Source organism: Sorex araneus, chromosome 2 (genome assembly GCF_027595985.1).
Source record: "Sorex araneus isolate mSorAra2 chromosome 2, mSorAra2.pri, whole genome shotgun sequence".
In the NCBI taxonomy this organism is placed as follows: domain Eukaryota; kingdom Metazoa; phylum Chordata; class Mammalia; order Eulipotyphla; family Soricidae; genus Sorex; species Sorex araneus.
The window spans coordinates 285526061-285544023 of record NC_073303.1 but is presented as its reverse complement, the minus strand read 5'-3'; the positions used below and the strand labels follow the sequence as shown (position 1 = coordinate 285544023).

Below are 17963 nucleotides of genomic sequence, written 5' to 3'. Positions count from 1 at the left end.
AATTTTTTTTTTCCTTTTTGGTAAAGGACAGAACAGATGCTCTCTGCAGAGAAAACAAAAAAAATATTACTTAGAATAAGTGAAAAATTACACACTGATTGTTTAGAAATACTAATCCTGGTTGCTGGTATTTACCACCCAGATAGGAGAGTCTTCCTGGAGGAGTCTTGCAAGTAATAAAAAAAATACTAAAAGATTCTGAACCAGAAGTTCCATAGTGAAAATCCCACACAAATTATCCTCAAACTAAGATCATTGTCAATAAGCCCCAGAGCTTCCAGGAACCGTTTTAGGTTCCATACTTACCTTAAATTTGGCATCCAAATATAACAACTGCAGAGTTTCGAATGCAAAAGACAAAAATTTAAGTAAACAACTTAAAAATACTTACTAGGAACAAAGAACTAAGAAGGAGATGAAAAATTGTAAAATATATTAATATTCTCCACATGCTCCCCTAAGAGAAGCAAGATTACATAAGGTGATCAAATATTTAAAGAAAACCAACAAATAAAGATCTTGAATACTGAAACTCCAATATTAGAAATTAAAGACAGAATAGAGGAGCTCAAGATACAGTGCAACGGGGAAGGTGCTTGCCTTCACATGGTCAACCCGGGTTCATTCCCCAGCACCTCATATAGTCCCACAAGCACTGCCAGAAGTTATCCCTGGACACAAAATCAGGAATGATCCTTGAGCACTGCCAGCTGCACACTCTCTCACCAGGTAACAAAGGAATTCACTGTATCACTGTCATCCCATTGTTCGTCGATTTATTGGAGCAGGCACCAGTAACGTCTCTATTACACTCAGCCCTGAGATTTTAGCAGCTTCTCCTTACTCATCTTTCCCAATGATTGGAGGCTCTTTCAGGGTCAGGGGAATGAGACCTATCGTTACTGTTTTTGGCATACTGAACACGCCACGGGTAGCTTGCCAGGCTCTGCCGTGCGGGCGGGATACACTTGGTAGCTTGCCGGGTACTCCGAGAGGTATGTATACATCTTTTACTGTATTTTGGATATGATTACGCCATGGGGAGATTGCAAGGAACTAGAAAATTCCTAATTTCCTAATTTCTAATTCCTCAACAAAGGAATTAGAAAATAAAATTAAGGTTATTACCTAAAAAGCAGGGTGATAGGAGCAAAGGAGACGAAAAATGCAAATAAAATGTATTAAAATAAAATAAATAAATTCAGGATATCATTAAACAGCAGGATTTTTAAAAATCTGAAAAAGAACAACAAAAAAGAAGAAATAAAAACTAGGAAATTATAAAATATTCAGACAAAATATGCAGACATAAAAAAATGTTTTCATATCAAAGAAGCTTTCTAAGTGCCCACTTGTCACAGGTAAAAATAAAATCATTTTCAAAAATGTTGAGAATAAAGAATAGATCCTACAAATTTTCAGAGGTGGTGGAGGTGGTGGGAGGGATACCGGGATCATTGATGATGGAGAATGGGCACTGGTGGAGGGATGGGTACTACTCGATCATTGTATGACTAAAATGTAAGCACCAAAGTTTGCAAGTCTGTAACTGTATCTCACAGTGATTTATGTAAAAATTTTAAAAAATGTTTTTAAAAACAAAAAAGCAAAGAAATGAAAAAAATGAGGCATGTTCAGAATCAGAACAGTGGGCTGGAGAGATAGTACCTCGGATAGGGTGCTTGCCTTGCACGCAGCCAATTGAGATTTGATACCCAAATTCCTATTTGTTCTCCCAAGTATAGCCAGGAGTGATTCCTGAATATGGATCCAGGAGTAATCCCTGAGTATCTCCAGGTGTGGCTTCCAAACAAAAGAAAACAAACGAAAACAGAATCAGAATAACACCAAGAACACATCTGGAAGAAGACATTATAGTGGGACTGTGTAAATAAGGAAATACAATGATTTTCAACTGAGAATTCTATATCTAGTTAAATTGTTGTCCAAATATGTAGAGTAAATGAGTATATTTTCATATGTCAAGTCCATAAAATTTCATTATAGATCGCACTGTCGTCTCGTTGTTCATCGATTTGCTCCAGTGGGCACCAGTAACTTCTCCATTGTGAGACTTGTCGTTACTGTTTTTGGCATATCAAATATGCCACAGGGAGCTTGCCAGGCTCTGCCATGTGGGCGGGATATTCTCAGTAGCTTGCCAGGCTCTCAGAGAGGGATGGAGGAATTGAACCTGGATCGACTGCATGCAAGGCAAACACCCTACCCATATATTTTTTTTTCAGGAAGCTACTGGAAATTTTATTCAACTAAAATAAGAAAGTGAACCAAGAAGAAATACAGACGATACAGAAAATATGAGATCCAAGCAGAGTCCTGTGGAGATTTTCCAGGGTGATGAAAAGGCAGACCTGAAGATCAATAGTTTTCACAACATAGAAGGAAAGAGCAAACATAGAATCAAGTCAGAGGTCCCAAGAGAGATTACTTCAAAAAGATGAATCTGATAAAATATTTGTGTATCTGAATGTCTTGAGATGAGTAACATTTGCAGAGAGTTGAAGCTAAATAGTGAAAATAGATGCTGATAAATTAAAAACAAGACAGTTTTCAATAACAATAGCACTGTAGCACAATAGCACTGTCGTCCGGGTGCTCATCGATTTGCTCGAGTGGGCACCAGTCACGTCTCCATTGTGAGACTTGTTGTTACTGTTTTTGGCACATCGAATACGTCTCGGATAGCTTGCCAGGCTCTGCCGTGTGGGCGAGATACTCTCGGTAGCTTGCCGGGCTCTCCGAGAGGGACAGAGGAATCGAACCCGGGTCGGCCGTGTGCAAGGGAAACACTCTAACCGCTGTGCTATCACTCCAGTCCTTCAATAACAGTAAATAAGCAAAATCTTAACAGTAATCAGAGTTTAAAGTATTGAACATAGATATGCAAAAAAATAAACAAGTATCTTGGTCATGAAAAGTAGTGCCGTCATCATGATAACATCATTAACAAATACTGGTCTAGCCAAAATAACAATTTAACAGTCCTGGGAGGAAGGTGGCATGGAAAAGGTAGCTCTTGTGCTAAGAATGATAATGAGGGGTGAAAAGCTTTATTTCTATGGCGAAATATCAATAAATCAAGCTGAGAAAATGGCAGGTGATAAGCGAAGATCATTTGGAATCTGGAGGTGAATTATCAAAAAGAGTTAAAAATAATTGTCTCTGGAGGAAAAAAAAACAAAATAAGAAGAAAAGGAACTGCTTTCCTTGATAATACACTTTCAATAACTGTGACAAAAATAGCAAGTGAAAATGAAGAGGAGAAGAAAGAAATCACCTCAGATTTTATTCATGAGGGATTGTCTTTAGACCTCTCTTGCCCTAGAAACCTTTCTGAAGGGCTGGGCAGCACAAGAGACTGCTCTGTGAGCCCTGGAGATCCTTAACACCCTTACATCTCTACCAAGATATGATGCGATGGCCAGTTGAGATCAAAAGAGGTTATTCAGAGAAAAGACAGGTCAGTACCTGTCATCTGGCTGTTTCTTATGGTCATGAGATGAAAATTATCTGCTGATTTTCATTTTCAAAATCTTCTTCATAAATCTTTCATCAACCAGACTGAAACCTTCTTAATACAAGGTGCTATTCAAGATTTCAACTATTGATCATGGCTGTCCAATTTGACAAGTAGTGTCTTCCTAGAACAGCCTAAAGACTAACCAAAATCAAGCATCTTTATGGATTTTACTGTATTTTACAACTTTATGTTGGGTTACAACTAGAATCTCAAAACAGAAGTATGATGCTTGGAATAATTTTAAATGATAAGTAAACATCAAAGCAGTAGACACGGTAAAAGCCCTTGGCTAGGATTTTGTGTGGAAGTTATAGTGAAATAGCTTTGAGATCATGGAAAATACATTTTATTGCATGCTTTCTCTATATCAGGCATTGTGTTATATTTGTTATACTAAATGAGAAAACAAATCACACTTGTTATCAATTTAATCCTCAGAAAGGTTCTATGAATAGTTATCATCAGTCTCTCCTCTACCGTAGGTAGACAAATATCAAAACCAGAATTTGATTCAGGAACATCTCTTAATCTCTCTATCCTCCCTAAAGGAAGATAGAACAGCAGAATGAAGATAGAATAGAATACCAAAAGAATGACAGTGATGTTCAAGACAAACATTTCTTATACAAATCTTTGTATTCTTAATAAAATGGGGAATTTAAGGAACTCCATATAAAATGTTGCAACATCTATGGATTGTAAGCCTTGAATAGTTTTTGCCTTGTTGTTATAATTCATACTGATTCACATTTTACAGATCTTTAGGAATCAATTTTTGAGTCTAACACATTTTAGAAAGTTTCATTGGGTCCCTGTCCTATAATGCCAGTCTGTAAATTTCAAAGCAAAATTTCCAAAGATTGCAAACCACAACTGAATTGAAATGAAACTCAGTGTTCAATTAAGCAAGGAACTGTGTCAGCAGTAGTAGAGTGAAGTACTGAATCACAGCATTTCCTTTGGCTATTGCTTTGTCCTTATAGCTATGTCTTGCTTAGACCATAGATGTGTTCTTGAAAAGCTACGGGATAGCTGAAACTTTGTAATTATAAAATTGTTTTCTTATGAATCCTTATGGATCTTCATTTTAAATGATGAATATATTAAGAAATAATTTCAAATGTAAGCTATCTTCTCTCTATATTCTATATTAACAGGGCTCTATAATTTTCCCTCAATCTTTCCTTCATGTTTCATCACTGTATCTCATTTGCAATATTACCTGCTTTATGGGACTGGAGCAATGGCACAGCGGGTAGGGCGTTTGCCTTGTATGCAGCCAAACCGGGTTTGATTCCTCCATCCCTCTTGGAGAGCTGGCAAGCTACTGAGAGTATCCTGCCCACATGGCAGAGCCCGGCAAGCTACCCGAGGCGTATTCAATATGCCAAAAACAGTAATAAGTCCCACAATGGAGACGTCACTGGTGCCCACTCGAGCAAATCAATGAACAACAGTGCTTCAGACAGTGCTACCTGCTTTATGAGGACAAAGAATTCATCTCATCACTTCCTTTTTCAGTACCTAAGAGTGTCCAGTCAACAAATATTTGAACTGTATGAATTGAGCAATTAGTCTCTTCCTAGCAGATACACATATATTATTGACTCTATATTTTCTTTTACTATTCCAACAGGATAAAATAAATTTCAATATTTTAATTCTATCCCTTCTGTGAGACTAAACTCAGGCGTCAGCTTTTTGTCACTAGCTGGTATCAGAGTAGATGGTACAATCTATTCACCAATTCTTGACCTACAACACTTAGCTAGAGCCATTTATACAGAAATAAAATTAAAGTAAATTTTAAATGTAATCTCATTTTTCCACTGACATTGCCAACTGTCAGTGAAGCTTCTGTTTGTGTCTATCTTTAAAAGCTAATCTGGGATGTCTCCTTGAGCATTAAATCTATGTTGTTGTTTATTTATAGTCTCAACAGAGAGCAATGTTCATGGTATAGATAAATGAATACAACCAAAACAGAATCCTTGTAACCCTTATTAACCACTACGGCTTGGGATGATTATGAGGCAATTTTCTATATATGATTTTGTTTATTCTCTTAAGTTATGAAACTCCTTCACGAGAATGCTACTCTAAACTCCTTTATTCTGACACTCTATATACTCAGCCACATTTATTTGTATACCAAAAAAAAGCGAAGCACCAGCAAATCTTGATCTCAGTCGTTCCCAAACTACAAAGCCTAAATTAGCAGCAGCATCATATTTTGAGAGCTTGTTAGATATGGCAGCACTTTGGCCCATCCTATAACTACTGAACCAAAAATTGTGGGAGCTATACTTAGAAATTCCTGGTTTCCTTTAAAGAAGTCTAGAGGTTATTATAATACACACTTAAGTTTCAAATCTCCTGACAAAGCATAAGTTGGAAAAAAGTTGCCCTCACTATTTCCTGGACCTAATCAGCAATGTCAACATTACCGATATCAGGATTCGCCACAGTCAAATTCTCTCTTCTGAGGAAAATGGATTTTATTTTAGGTCAGATGATGGAAATACATTAGTAAAATTCTGATCATAAGGATCAGTGTAGGGGCTGAAGTGATAGCACAGCGGGTAGGGCGTTTTCCTTGCACACGGCCGACCCGGGTTCGATTCCCAGTATTCCATATGGTCCCCTGAGCACCGCCAGGAGTAATTCCTGAGTGCAGAGCCAGGAGTTACCCCTGTGCATTGCAAGTATGAGCCAAAAAGAAAAAAAAAGATCAGTGTATTCCCAACACAAACACATACATACAAAAGATCTGTAGATTAAATAATCAATCATTTTAATTTGCTTTTATAACTTGATCCAAAACAATGTCTTTTCTAAATCTTATTTTAAACTGTAAACCACAGCTATATGATATTAGGGTGGTTTGTTCCAAATAGAGAAAAGTAACTGAACTAGAACTGGGCAAAATAAAGAAGAAAACTAATGAGAGAATCAAAGGTGAATAGTGCAAAGTATGAAAAATTGGACCAAGTTTGAGATCAGTCACAGTTAAGGTCATAAGAAAAAGTGTGACAATGACAGGGGAAGGAAAGAATATGGCAATACGAGTAAGAAAGACAATGGCTTGTAGCAATATGTAGAACTCTTCTGACATCAGAAATGTTCACCGTGACTGTTAGATGGTTACCAAACACTGCTCTAGCTCTATATAGAGGGATAACATAAAAGTGGGGAATTTAAGGCAAGAATATATCTCCATAGAGAATGAGAGGAAGTGACAAGCGTAAAGATCATATAATAACCACATAGGCAACAACTTCTATGATTGATTACTGCTTTATGGGGTTTGTTGTTGTTGTTTACTAAAGTATGTTTTCTTTACTTGTTCCATGAATCTCAAAATGCCATACATGAGAAGCAAAGACAGAGATGTATTTTCCTAAGTCACAAAGATTAACTAGTCCTATATTTGTGTGTCTGATTTCAAGAGTTGTCCTCTACCCAGCCACTGAAATTTCCAAATAAGCAAGATAGCTGTTCAAAGTAAAACTGAAAGAAAAAAAAAAAGGAAGTTACAATCCTTTGTTAAGGAAACCTCTGTGTCAAAAGTCAAGTTAAGGCACATGAGAGTAGCAATGAGAGTAGCAGAACCTCTTTAATCTACCTGAGAGGAGGAAGAACTCCTACCTGACAGTAACTAAGTCTGATTCTCATAGCCTGAGATCAGAAAAGAGACAGAGAGAGGTTATCCTGAGGGTTAATTTATTTTATTTAATTTATTTAATTTATAAAATGTGCACATTCTGTGTGCGTGTAAAGATGGATTAGGTTTTGCTGGCAACAAAAGAAAACTAAGTGACTTACCAGACAACACAAAGTATGCCTCACATGGTCAGTTAATAGTTAAGCTCACAGTCTACAAAGCCAGTCTGCCATTTACTAACTCTGTCACCTGGGCAAGTTCCTTGGTATCTGTAAATCTTGAGTTTCAATGTAAAAAAAAAAAAAAGCAGAGATAGCAATAATGCCTGCTTCATTTGACTGTTTTAAGGATTATACATAGAGCACAGTGCTGAGTACAAAGTGAAAGTATTATTTCCAAAGGCTCAGTTATCTCCTCAAAAGTCCTTTCAATGTCTCACATGAGTAAAGCATAAAACCATGAATTATGAAGATATTTGCTCAAGTGCAATTTAATCATATATGATTACATGTGTATTACTAAGACCAGTGCTAATATGCCTGTATATATTTGATCAGTAGTAAAATAGTGATCAGATTTTTGTACAAGAAAAAACTTGCACTTATAATACAATCAGCATTACCCAAACATTACCATTATTTACATATTAAAACCAATTCCTCATTTGTAGATGTAAAAATTTCTGAGAGCAGAGCCAGGAGTATCCCCTGAGCATTGCTGGGTGTGACCCAAAAAAGAAAAAAAACAATTCATTTTGTTAACCCTCTCAAACTTTTGCAGTTAAGATTACATTCACCTGGAAACGAAAAGTGCTTCTAAAATGATCACTCTAGAAAAGAGGTGAGTGCTGAAAGTACGTAAAGGGAGAAACATGTATTACCTGTACCTGTATTGAAAACCATAATGCTTAAAAAGATAAAGAGCGAGCAAGAGAGAGTGAGTGAGCAAGCGAGCAAGAGAGTGAGAGAGAGAGAGATGGGGGGAGTGCCTGCTATAGAGGCAGGCTGCGGTGAGGGGGGCGGTAGGAAAAGTGGGGACACTGGTGGTGGGAAATGTACACTGGTGAAGGGACAGTGATGGAACACTGTATGACTGAAACCCAGTCATGAACAACTTTGTATGTAACTGTGTATCTCACAGTGATTCAGTTTTTTTTTTTTTTTTTTGGTTTTTGGGTCACACCTGGCGATGCACAGGGGTCACTCCTGGCTCTTCACTCAGGAATTACCCCTGGCGGTGCTCAGGGGACCATATGGGATGCTGGGATTAGAACCCGGGTCGGCCGCGTGCAAGGCAAACGCCCTACCCGCTGTGCTATCGCTCCAGCCCCACAGTGATTCAGTTTTTAAAAAGTGCTTCTAATATATAAAATAACCTGTAGTCAATCAAATATAAGATAACAGTTTGTTATTAAACTATTTGAAAATAGTAAAAGGCTGAATATAGCTGTTTTTAATAATATTTTACTAATATGGTGCCCTGAGCCCCATCAGGTATGATCCCTGAGCAAGGAACCAGGAGTAAGCCCTGAGTACTGCTGAGTGTGGCCCCCAAACAAAGCAAAACAAAACAAAAAAGAAAACCTCTTTTCTATAACATCAGTAGAGTACTCAGTATGAGGAACCCTAAACCTCCTTGTTTGTCTTTTTTTTTTAGGTAAAGACGCTGATTAGGATTGTAAGAGAGAAGAAAGTCATATCTACCAAATAAATGATGTAAACTAATATTAATTGTAAAGATATCAATAAGGGTGAAAAACTTACAAATCATAATTATAGTTCACTAAGTAAAACTGCCACTGATTTAGCAAAAGGGGTAAGGAAAACCAAAAGTATCCTTAAGTGATCCTTAATAGAACGCATAATCCTGTTTACTGTAAAAAAAAAAAAAGCACTAATCAAGGAAGTGACCAGCTCAAATTAATGTAGTACATTCAGGAATTGGGGAAGGAATAGGGACTTAAATTCAAATCTCCAAGATAACCACACATCCAACAAAAGGCAATAACCAAGATACAAAAAAAACCTCCCAAAACAAAAGAATAAACCCCAAACAATTCTATCCAAAAACAGAGGAGAAAGAGCTGAAGAGACTCTTCATCAAAGATGACCAACAGCCATGTGGGAAATAAAAAGCTGATATCACTATCAGGAACATTCAGATCAAAACTACAAGGTGATATCACTTCATGCTTGTGAGAATGGCATACATATATTAAACAACAAAAACAGCAGAAGCAAGTGCTGGCACAGTTGAGAGAAGGGAATAATAGCAAATTGTTGGTGAATTATAAAATGCTCCATTCTCTGTGGAAAGTCTGGAGGTTTTTCAAAATATTAAAAATATTTCTAAAATATGATCCTAGTAATTTCACTCCTAGGTATCTACCAAAGAACAAAATAACCCAGACATCAAAAAAGATATGTGCACTCCTGTATTCATTGCAGCTCCGTGTACCAAAAAATTCAAGTTCAGAGTCTACAGCAATAATACAGTGGGTTGGGCACTTGCCTTGCATGCCACCAACCCGGGTTTGATCCTCAGCATCCCATATGGGCCCCCGACTAATGCCAGGAGTAATTTCTGAGTACAGAGCCAGGAGTAACACTGGAGCATCACTGGGTGTGACCCAAAAAAGCCACACACACACACACACACACACACAAGTTCAATTCCAGGAAAAACTCAGAAGAGTAGCTAATGAAGTTGTGGGTATACATATAGAATGGAATACTATTCAAGTACAAGAAAAAAATATTACCATTTATGACAAAAGGAGGGAACTGGTGGAGGTTGTACTAAGTAAAATAACTCAGAAGAGAATGACAAATGCAAAATAATTTCACTCCTATGTAGGAGATCAAGAATCAAAGTAGAGGAACAGACAAAGACAAATTGAGAGGACAGGGGAGGGAATAAAAACAAAAAAAACCCTTGGTTAGATAAAAAAAAGTGAGATTACCATAAAGGGGGTAGGGAAGAAAAGCTTAAAAGGATGAAGAGGGTCCAAAGGATGGTGGTTGAAATATTTTGATACTTTGATGATGGGTATGATACATTCATAAAAGGTGGAAAGGCTAGGATATGCACAGTCTTATAAATCAGTGTTACCTTAATAAAATGAATCAACCAAGAATCAATAAATTCAGCACTATCCTCCTAAGGCAGGGTCTTTCCCATGAGGCCACCGTAGTCAGTCACCCATCACTTCAGTCACATACCTCAATCTAGACTTATGGACAGCTTACAGATTCCATCCAAACAGCCGATTTTCCTTGATTTTCGTGTTTTAATCCCTTGGTTCCAAATAAATTTCTCAACTTAGTTCAATTATTCAGCCCAGCTATTAATGCACAAACTTCAATCGCATAACTCAGGCCACTAGAAAGCTAACTGAAACCTGCACGCAGTTTTTAGAATTCAATGTGGTAACTATGATCACCCTGTTTGAGCTCCTATGTACGCCAACTCTAAATATAATTGAATAGAAGAAGATTACAAAGTGGAAAAGCAATTTTTTTGCAACAAAAAAGCAGAAATTAAAGGACAAATAGACTAAACAGGTTAAAAGAAAATTAAAAATAAATAAATAAACAAAACCTTAGTGCATGGAGATCCAAAGGAAAGGAAGAGATTTTTTTATAAGGTTCTTCCAGAGAATACAAGAACTGGAACCTACATCCAGGTTTTCTGGAATCTGGTCTAATGTTGGATTTATTTCATCAAAACTGCTCCATGTTCTCCATGCGTTGGTGATGGAGTATACAATCTCATGACCCCACCAATGTATATTCCCCAGTTTGTAAACTCAACTTTACGGAATCTAATGCAAAGCAGAAAAATATGCCCATCAATGTTTTGAAATTGCTTTGGATATTTCCCTTGTCTCAGTAGTACTAAAATGTTTTGCTAGAGTTGCATTATACTCGCATGATCAATAAAAAGTAACCATGTCATCTCATTTTGAATCATTCATAAGCCTACATCTGAGCTGTGAGCTACATGGAAACCTTTCTTTTGACACAGAGCAAATAGTTTTTATTTTTTAGTCCTAAAAGAGAAAGAAGATAGCAAATTCAATTTTAAGTAATGCTGAAAATGAAACTATTTTGAGAGAAAAAGTGTCCTTAAAGAAAACCACTTAAATAATCTAATTTCAAATTTTCTAAATTTTAATCACTAGAATAATAATAAAATGTGTCTTAGGTGTTTTTCTGACAAAAATTCTAAGTCCAATTTAATGTGAGGAAAACTAAGGGCATATTTTTGGAAGTAAAAAAAATCATTTTTTAAAATGCTAAAGAGTTTTTCACTTTGCCTTGCCTTGGAATTTGTTAGCCAGTTTGTCATCAGTTTTTGAAAATTTAAGAAACAAACAAAAACACTGTTTCACAGTGATAGTTGTAGGAATAGAGTAGGGAAAGATAAATACCTGTATTGGCAAATCAGTATTGTGATTTTTCTCTTGCCCATTTGGAGGGGAATAAAATGTGGATAATTATCTTCTGAATGGCCTATGAAAGCCTCTTGTTGGTGATTTACTTTTTTTTCTTCTTCTTTTCTACCATCTAGTCCCTCTGGGCTACTTCTCAGGCTAATGGCCAGTTTACAATGAAGAAAGAGAGAAAAATCTAACCACAGAGTAGCTTCTTCCCTTTACTTCTTATACAAAGTTAATGCCCCACTTTCAATTATCTGTTGTCTCTGAATCAGTGGCTAGGATTTGTTTCAGATAAAATGTGCGCAGAATCTGTGTTAAAGCAAAAAAGAGAAAGGACAAAGAAAAAGACCTGTGATGAGGGGACAGGTGATCTTTGGGACCCCTGCCAACATAGTGTCAGTTTCATCACAGCAGCTAAATGCCACCGCCTCGCTGGGTGGGAGTCCCACATCCCCAAAGACAAGGAGACAGAAACTATTTCAAAGAGTGACTGGAGAGAAGCGCAAACTAAAATTAGAGCTAGAGACATAGATCCTGGAAAAGTTCCCACCATACTCTGCATGCAAGAATGCTAATGAGAAGATAAGGATGAAGACACTTTGGGGAAAATGATGTGTCTTCTTAGTCTCAGACACTCACCATCTATTTTACATGTCTATTTTCTATCGCAAGCTTGTAAGAATTAAATCTCATCTCCATGGGTAACATTTTCAAAGGAAAGTGGTTCATATGAAAAGACAAGGCCCAGGTCTCATGAGCCCTATGGAGTTCCTCATGTGGAACACAGTCATGTGTTATTGTATTATTATTATCTACCCCATCACTCATCGATTGATTCACAGTTGAGTCCATTTAATCACCTGGGTGGGGTGCCTCTTAACCATCCAACTCCCATGTACCCTAAGCTCCCTGTATCCTGATGAAAAGAAACCAGGAATGACCACCCAATAGGTAATGCATGGGCCAGTATATCATCAGTCCTCCTATCCACCAATCATATTACTACCACAAAAGTGAGTCTGAACAACATGGGGGATAGGAGAGATAGGGAGGGAAGAAGTCAAGTACTCAAGCAGTTATTATAGAAAGTATAGAATAAGTAAAAGAGAAATTGCTGTTGGTAAATGAAATTCTTAGCTCAAGTCAAAGGAAAGGACTGGTGGATAGCAATGCATGGCAAAGGACCAATTGCTCTTCCAAAAAGAATTGTACAATCTTATGAATAGACAAGGATAGCTCATAAAGGGAAATTTCAGAAATTTCCCGATTCTGAAGAACTTTTAATTGCTTTATTGCTATGAGTTTAATTTTTATAAACGGAATACGTTATGGAGCTTGAGGTGGGTATAATAATTCATATTTAAAAAAAATAAAGGTGAAGTTACCTGTCAATGAGACACCTTGAGCTTCTGTTTTGTCATCTATAACATGACATGAAAATGCCTAATTGCAGGATTTAGGGGAGATATAGTATATATAATACATTACATATATTTAATGTCCTTTGGGAAAAGTTGTACCTCATGAGTGTTAGTTATAACTGTTATTATGTAACAAATTAGGAAAAATAGTTAACAAATCCAATATGGATTATTGATCACTTGGTAGGAACAAAACCCCATACCTAAAATAGTCAGTATTTGAAAAACTTAAAGACATAAAAGGGCAGGACTAAGGAATAATAGGATATCACTAGCCATCTATTCCAGACATAGTAATAATGCTAACAAGCCTCATCATAACCTATGCCAGGTAAAGGTTACTAAGTGACTAATCAGTTGACTCTTTGTAGACTATATGCTAAGCTAGAGTTCAAGTGCTCTCCCATATAACTATTTTGTTTAAAGAAATCAAAAAGGAACAAGAAGCAAGTATTATTGCTGTGAAATGTTAAATGCCTCCATAGAGGTCATTAATCACTGTAGGACTTAATATTCTAACCTCCTGGGTAGCCTACTAAAACTCTAAAAAATGAATAGAGAAGATTTCCAGCGTTTGAAATCCACAACTCTCCAGCCTAGGGGTGCCTAGGGGTGCAGCACCCTATACTGTAAGCTCCTGCAGGGCAAACCAAGACACTGTTTATAACTACATTGGGGCATTGTACAATGTGCCTGAAACAAAGTGTCAGTTCAGTAAATTTTTTGAATTCAATAAAATGAACATTTTTAAACATAAGAATCTTGAATCTTTGAGAAGAAAAGTGATTTTCTCAAGATTACACAGAGCTGGGGAAAGAGAAGTAATCTCTCTGTGTAATGCCTGTTCTTTTGCCTGTGTTTTATTGCAGTTGACTAGTTTTTACCACAATGGCCTCCGTGTTTCAGTTATTGCTATTTTAACCCCAATCACTCCCTAGTACAATAAAGAATCTCCTCCATCGACATGTCCTTCTTCCTCCTTCTAGGTGAACAATCCTGGCCCACCTGGTTGCAAAGAAAATGATGATTCTATGTTAGTTCATGCCTCTGGCTCAACTTTAATAGCTGGTATGATACCCAGAGCAGTTCCATCTTCACTGAGAACACATGTACAGTTTTCTATGGGGAGAATAGGGTTTATTCTTTCTATATTCTGGAATCAAACAGATGATTCAGGTAGCAATACTTTTACATTTCCAAATTTACTGAATGCATGACCTTGGCATGAAAAGCTAATTAAAATTATTCAACTTACAATACACAATCTGAATCTTTACTATGCCAGTGAAAATGTTTTGTTTGAGGCAAGACTCATGAAAGTTACAGGTTCAGATTATTCAAAAGAGGGTTATTCTCATAATGAGGTTAAATTTATTAGTGTATATTTTATAGGGTTATCTTTAAGATCAGAGATTGCACTTTTTTATATTATTAGAAATAAATACATTAGACACAATAAATGTTCAGTTAAACTGAGTTTAAGAAAAGTAAACATAGGGGCTGGAGTGATAGCACAGCGGGTAGGGCATTTGCCTTGCCCGCGGCCGACCCGGGTTCGAATCCCAGCATCCCATATGGCCCCCTGAGCACCGCCAGGGGTGATTCCTGAGTGCAGAGCCAGGAGTAGACCCCTATGCATCGCTGGGTGTGACCCAAAAAGCAAAAAAAAAAAAAAAAGAAAGAAAAGTAAACATAAATTACAATGCTTATTGTAAAAAAAATATGCAACCTTTGAAGGACAATATTCCTATAAAGTATGCCCAAACTATTATATTTGAAGGAGCACAGTGAAGATATTTTGGAGCAAAGGACATGTCAAAATAATCTCCAAAGAACTGAACAGAGATTTATGATGACAGAAATAAGGTAATACTGTACTCATTCTGTTCAGATGTGCCCTGATTTAAGCAGCATAATTCATACGACCATGGGTTAATAGCAGAATATTGTCAGGAGCCCAAAATGAACTTACATAATAAATGTTTGAAGATAATTGGGGATTGAAAGCAAATGACTTGAGAAAAAGCAGAGAGGCTATTTAAAAGTGAGTCCATTTCCTCATCTCAAACTGAGGAAACTGCTTCTTTTGCACTTCATTTCCATTTCTTTGAAAAACCAGTGCTAAGGCTATCCCACGATCACATAACCAGGACTTCCATATTGTGCAGTGCAATAATATCTAATCTCTACTGAGGTGCCCAGGGTGGCATCATTCTTAGATGCAGTCAATTCCCTAAGATCTAAACATGTGCTTCTTAAACTTTTATATGCATTCGAATAACCAGCATATCCTGCCAAAATACAGATATAATTAACAGTGGGATAGGGCTTGAGATAAATTATTTCTAATTCCTTCATTTCTAATTCCCAGATGATGTCAATACTTCTTCTCTGGAGATCACAATTAGCAAAGGTCTACATTCATGGTTATCTCTGTCTATTTATTACCATCAAATGGAGATATTCTTTAAATATCTAAGCCCAGATTCCCTCCAGCACCATTTGAACCATAACAGGTATCAACTGGTCTAGGCTTCATCTTGCTTTAAAAATTCTACAGGTGTTTCTAATGTGTCAGTCTTAAACTGAGATCCCAGTTTAACAAAGTAAAGATGGCAGGAAATGAAAGAAAGACAGAGAAACATTTTTTCTTCACTCTACATCAAAGCTTCTCAAACTTCAATGTGTCTTTAAATCACGGAGGGATTTTTTTAGATCAGATTATTTTTCAATAAACCTACAGTGGGGCTCGACATTCTGCAATTCTAAAAAAGTAGTCTGTAAATTAGATTTTGATTATTGAGTTTAAACCGGTCAAACATTGCTGCACTTGGGAGTATTTTCCTTTTAATTTTTCACTAATATTTCTCTTCTGCCTTAGCATGCTGAAGTGAATAATATGGGGTTGCGACCAGGCATCGGATGTTTTTTAGAAATTATTCTACTATGCCAGATTATTCTACTATGCAGCAGTTTGTGATCCTTTGCAAGACACAAATTCTGTCAAATTTGTTCATACTGTTCACCAACCTAAGTATTTGAAACAATATTAATTATGATTGTGCATAAAGATAGCTGAAATTAGATTATGAATTTATTGCTAGGTTAGTTGATTTATTTTCTTCTAATCTTTACTCTGAACAACAGGAAATGATGTAAACCAATAAGGAAGCAAAAACAAAATCTCATTTGTAGATAACGATCCACTGACTAAAATTGTGGAAAGTGCTCTAAAAAAGATTTTCAAATGTAAAAGGTAATGCTGGAAATAGGATTCAAGATGAAATGGAGCAGTCATTATCAATATTTTTTCTGGAATAAAAAACTCATGAACCCTCAATTCAATCAAGCAATAACATTCTTTGAATCTATTTTAAAGTTCTAGAAAACAATTATAATTATACGAACTTATATTTGAGAAAGTCTTGTTGGATTTATATTAGAATCTGAGGGGGTAAAAAAGTTATTACATGGCAGTATAAAGTCTAAAGATACACCTACTAGAATGGGGTATGGATTCACTCCTCTTAATGCACTTTTTTCTTTAATAAAATGTTCTATTTTTTTCCATTTACATCAATTTCAAATGTGAGCCTAGTAAGTATATACCCACTCTTAATGTGATCACTACCTAATGCAACTATATGAAGGAAATTCCAGAACTAGCTTGCAGAAGGACTACCTACCATCTTGTCATTCATCTGTAGTAGTAATATTACTTCTGCAAAATGACCACAACTTTGACTTGCAGCAAAAAAAGAAAATCATTCTTTGTTTGGGTCACATATTTGATTCATGTATCTATCATCACTATCTATATTAGCATAGAAGCCCAGCCTATCTATTCTCAAATATATTTCTGAGATTATTTCTCATTCCCATACTCCCCAAACTGTCAGAAGACTTAAAACACTATTTTAATTGATCTGAAATATAAACCACCTGGAACTTTTGAGTGGCATGTAGCATACTTTATGGGCAAAGAAAGGTCATAAAAATTGTTTCTAAGAGATAAATCTTTTTTATGATACACCAGAAATTAGTGTATAAATTGTACTAGAAGCACTACTAAAGTCCCTTGTCAAATAAGTTAATCACCGAATAGAAGGGTCCATCTATGTGTGCACGAGCATGACCGCTTGCACGTGAACACACACACACACACACACACACACACACTATGTCTCATAGTAAAACGATACTGTGTTAACATTATGTCCCCAAAGTATTTGATTAACTAGAATATTATGGACTGGACAGGATTTTCATTTAAAAATGGATTCTACTATAGATTTAGTAATCCTATATCTTTATGTATATACATGGAAATGGATTCTCTCAGGGTTGTGAGTCACGAACATATCCATCAGCTAATTATAAGAATAATTTGTCTCAACTGAAAATTGCCAGCTAATCTACATCTATGCCTATTCAGTTCTTCTCATACTTTAAGGCTTATTACCTAGGTTCAAATACTTAACTCTACTAATGAATTACTTGGAATACTTTGCTGAACATATTCTTGCTCTCACTCGGCACATTTCATCAATCAGTCAGAAAGAGGTAACCCACCACCACTCCCTGATCCATCCTGAGCATACCACCACAGTGACTGACATTCCCGGTTTAAAAATAAAACCTTGCTTCAAATATAGCGTCTCGAGTTCAGGGTAATGAATATAGTTTCACAAAAGTTGGCATTATTTCTTTTGATTTCACCAAAATTAAATACACATCGTTTCCTACTGGATATCTGACCACATCACTCAAAGCTCTTGCAACCTGGTGGGCGTTTTAGGGATGAAGAAGAGGAAAGGAAAGAGACCTGCATAGATAAGAGTTAAATCCAAAGCCAGGCTTACAGTTACATAGCCATTTTGTTTATGTGTATTAAAT

At 36.4% G+C, this 17963-nt stretch overlaps 1 protein-coding gene across 1 annotated transcript in view; it reads right to left on the bottom strand.

Moving 5' to 3' along the window:
• The window catches only part of FGF12 (fibroblast growth factor 12), a 580565-nt gene that overhangs the window by 561398 nt on the left and 1204 nt on the right, over positions 1-17963 (bottom strand). The gene's annotated exons all lie outside the window — the stretch shown is intronic.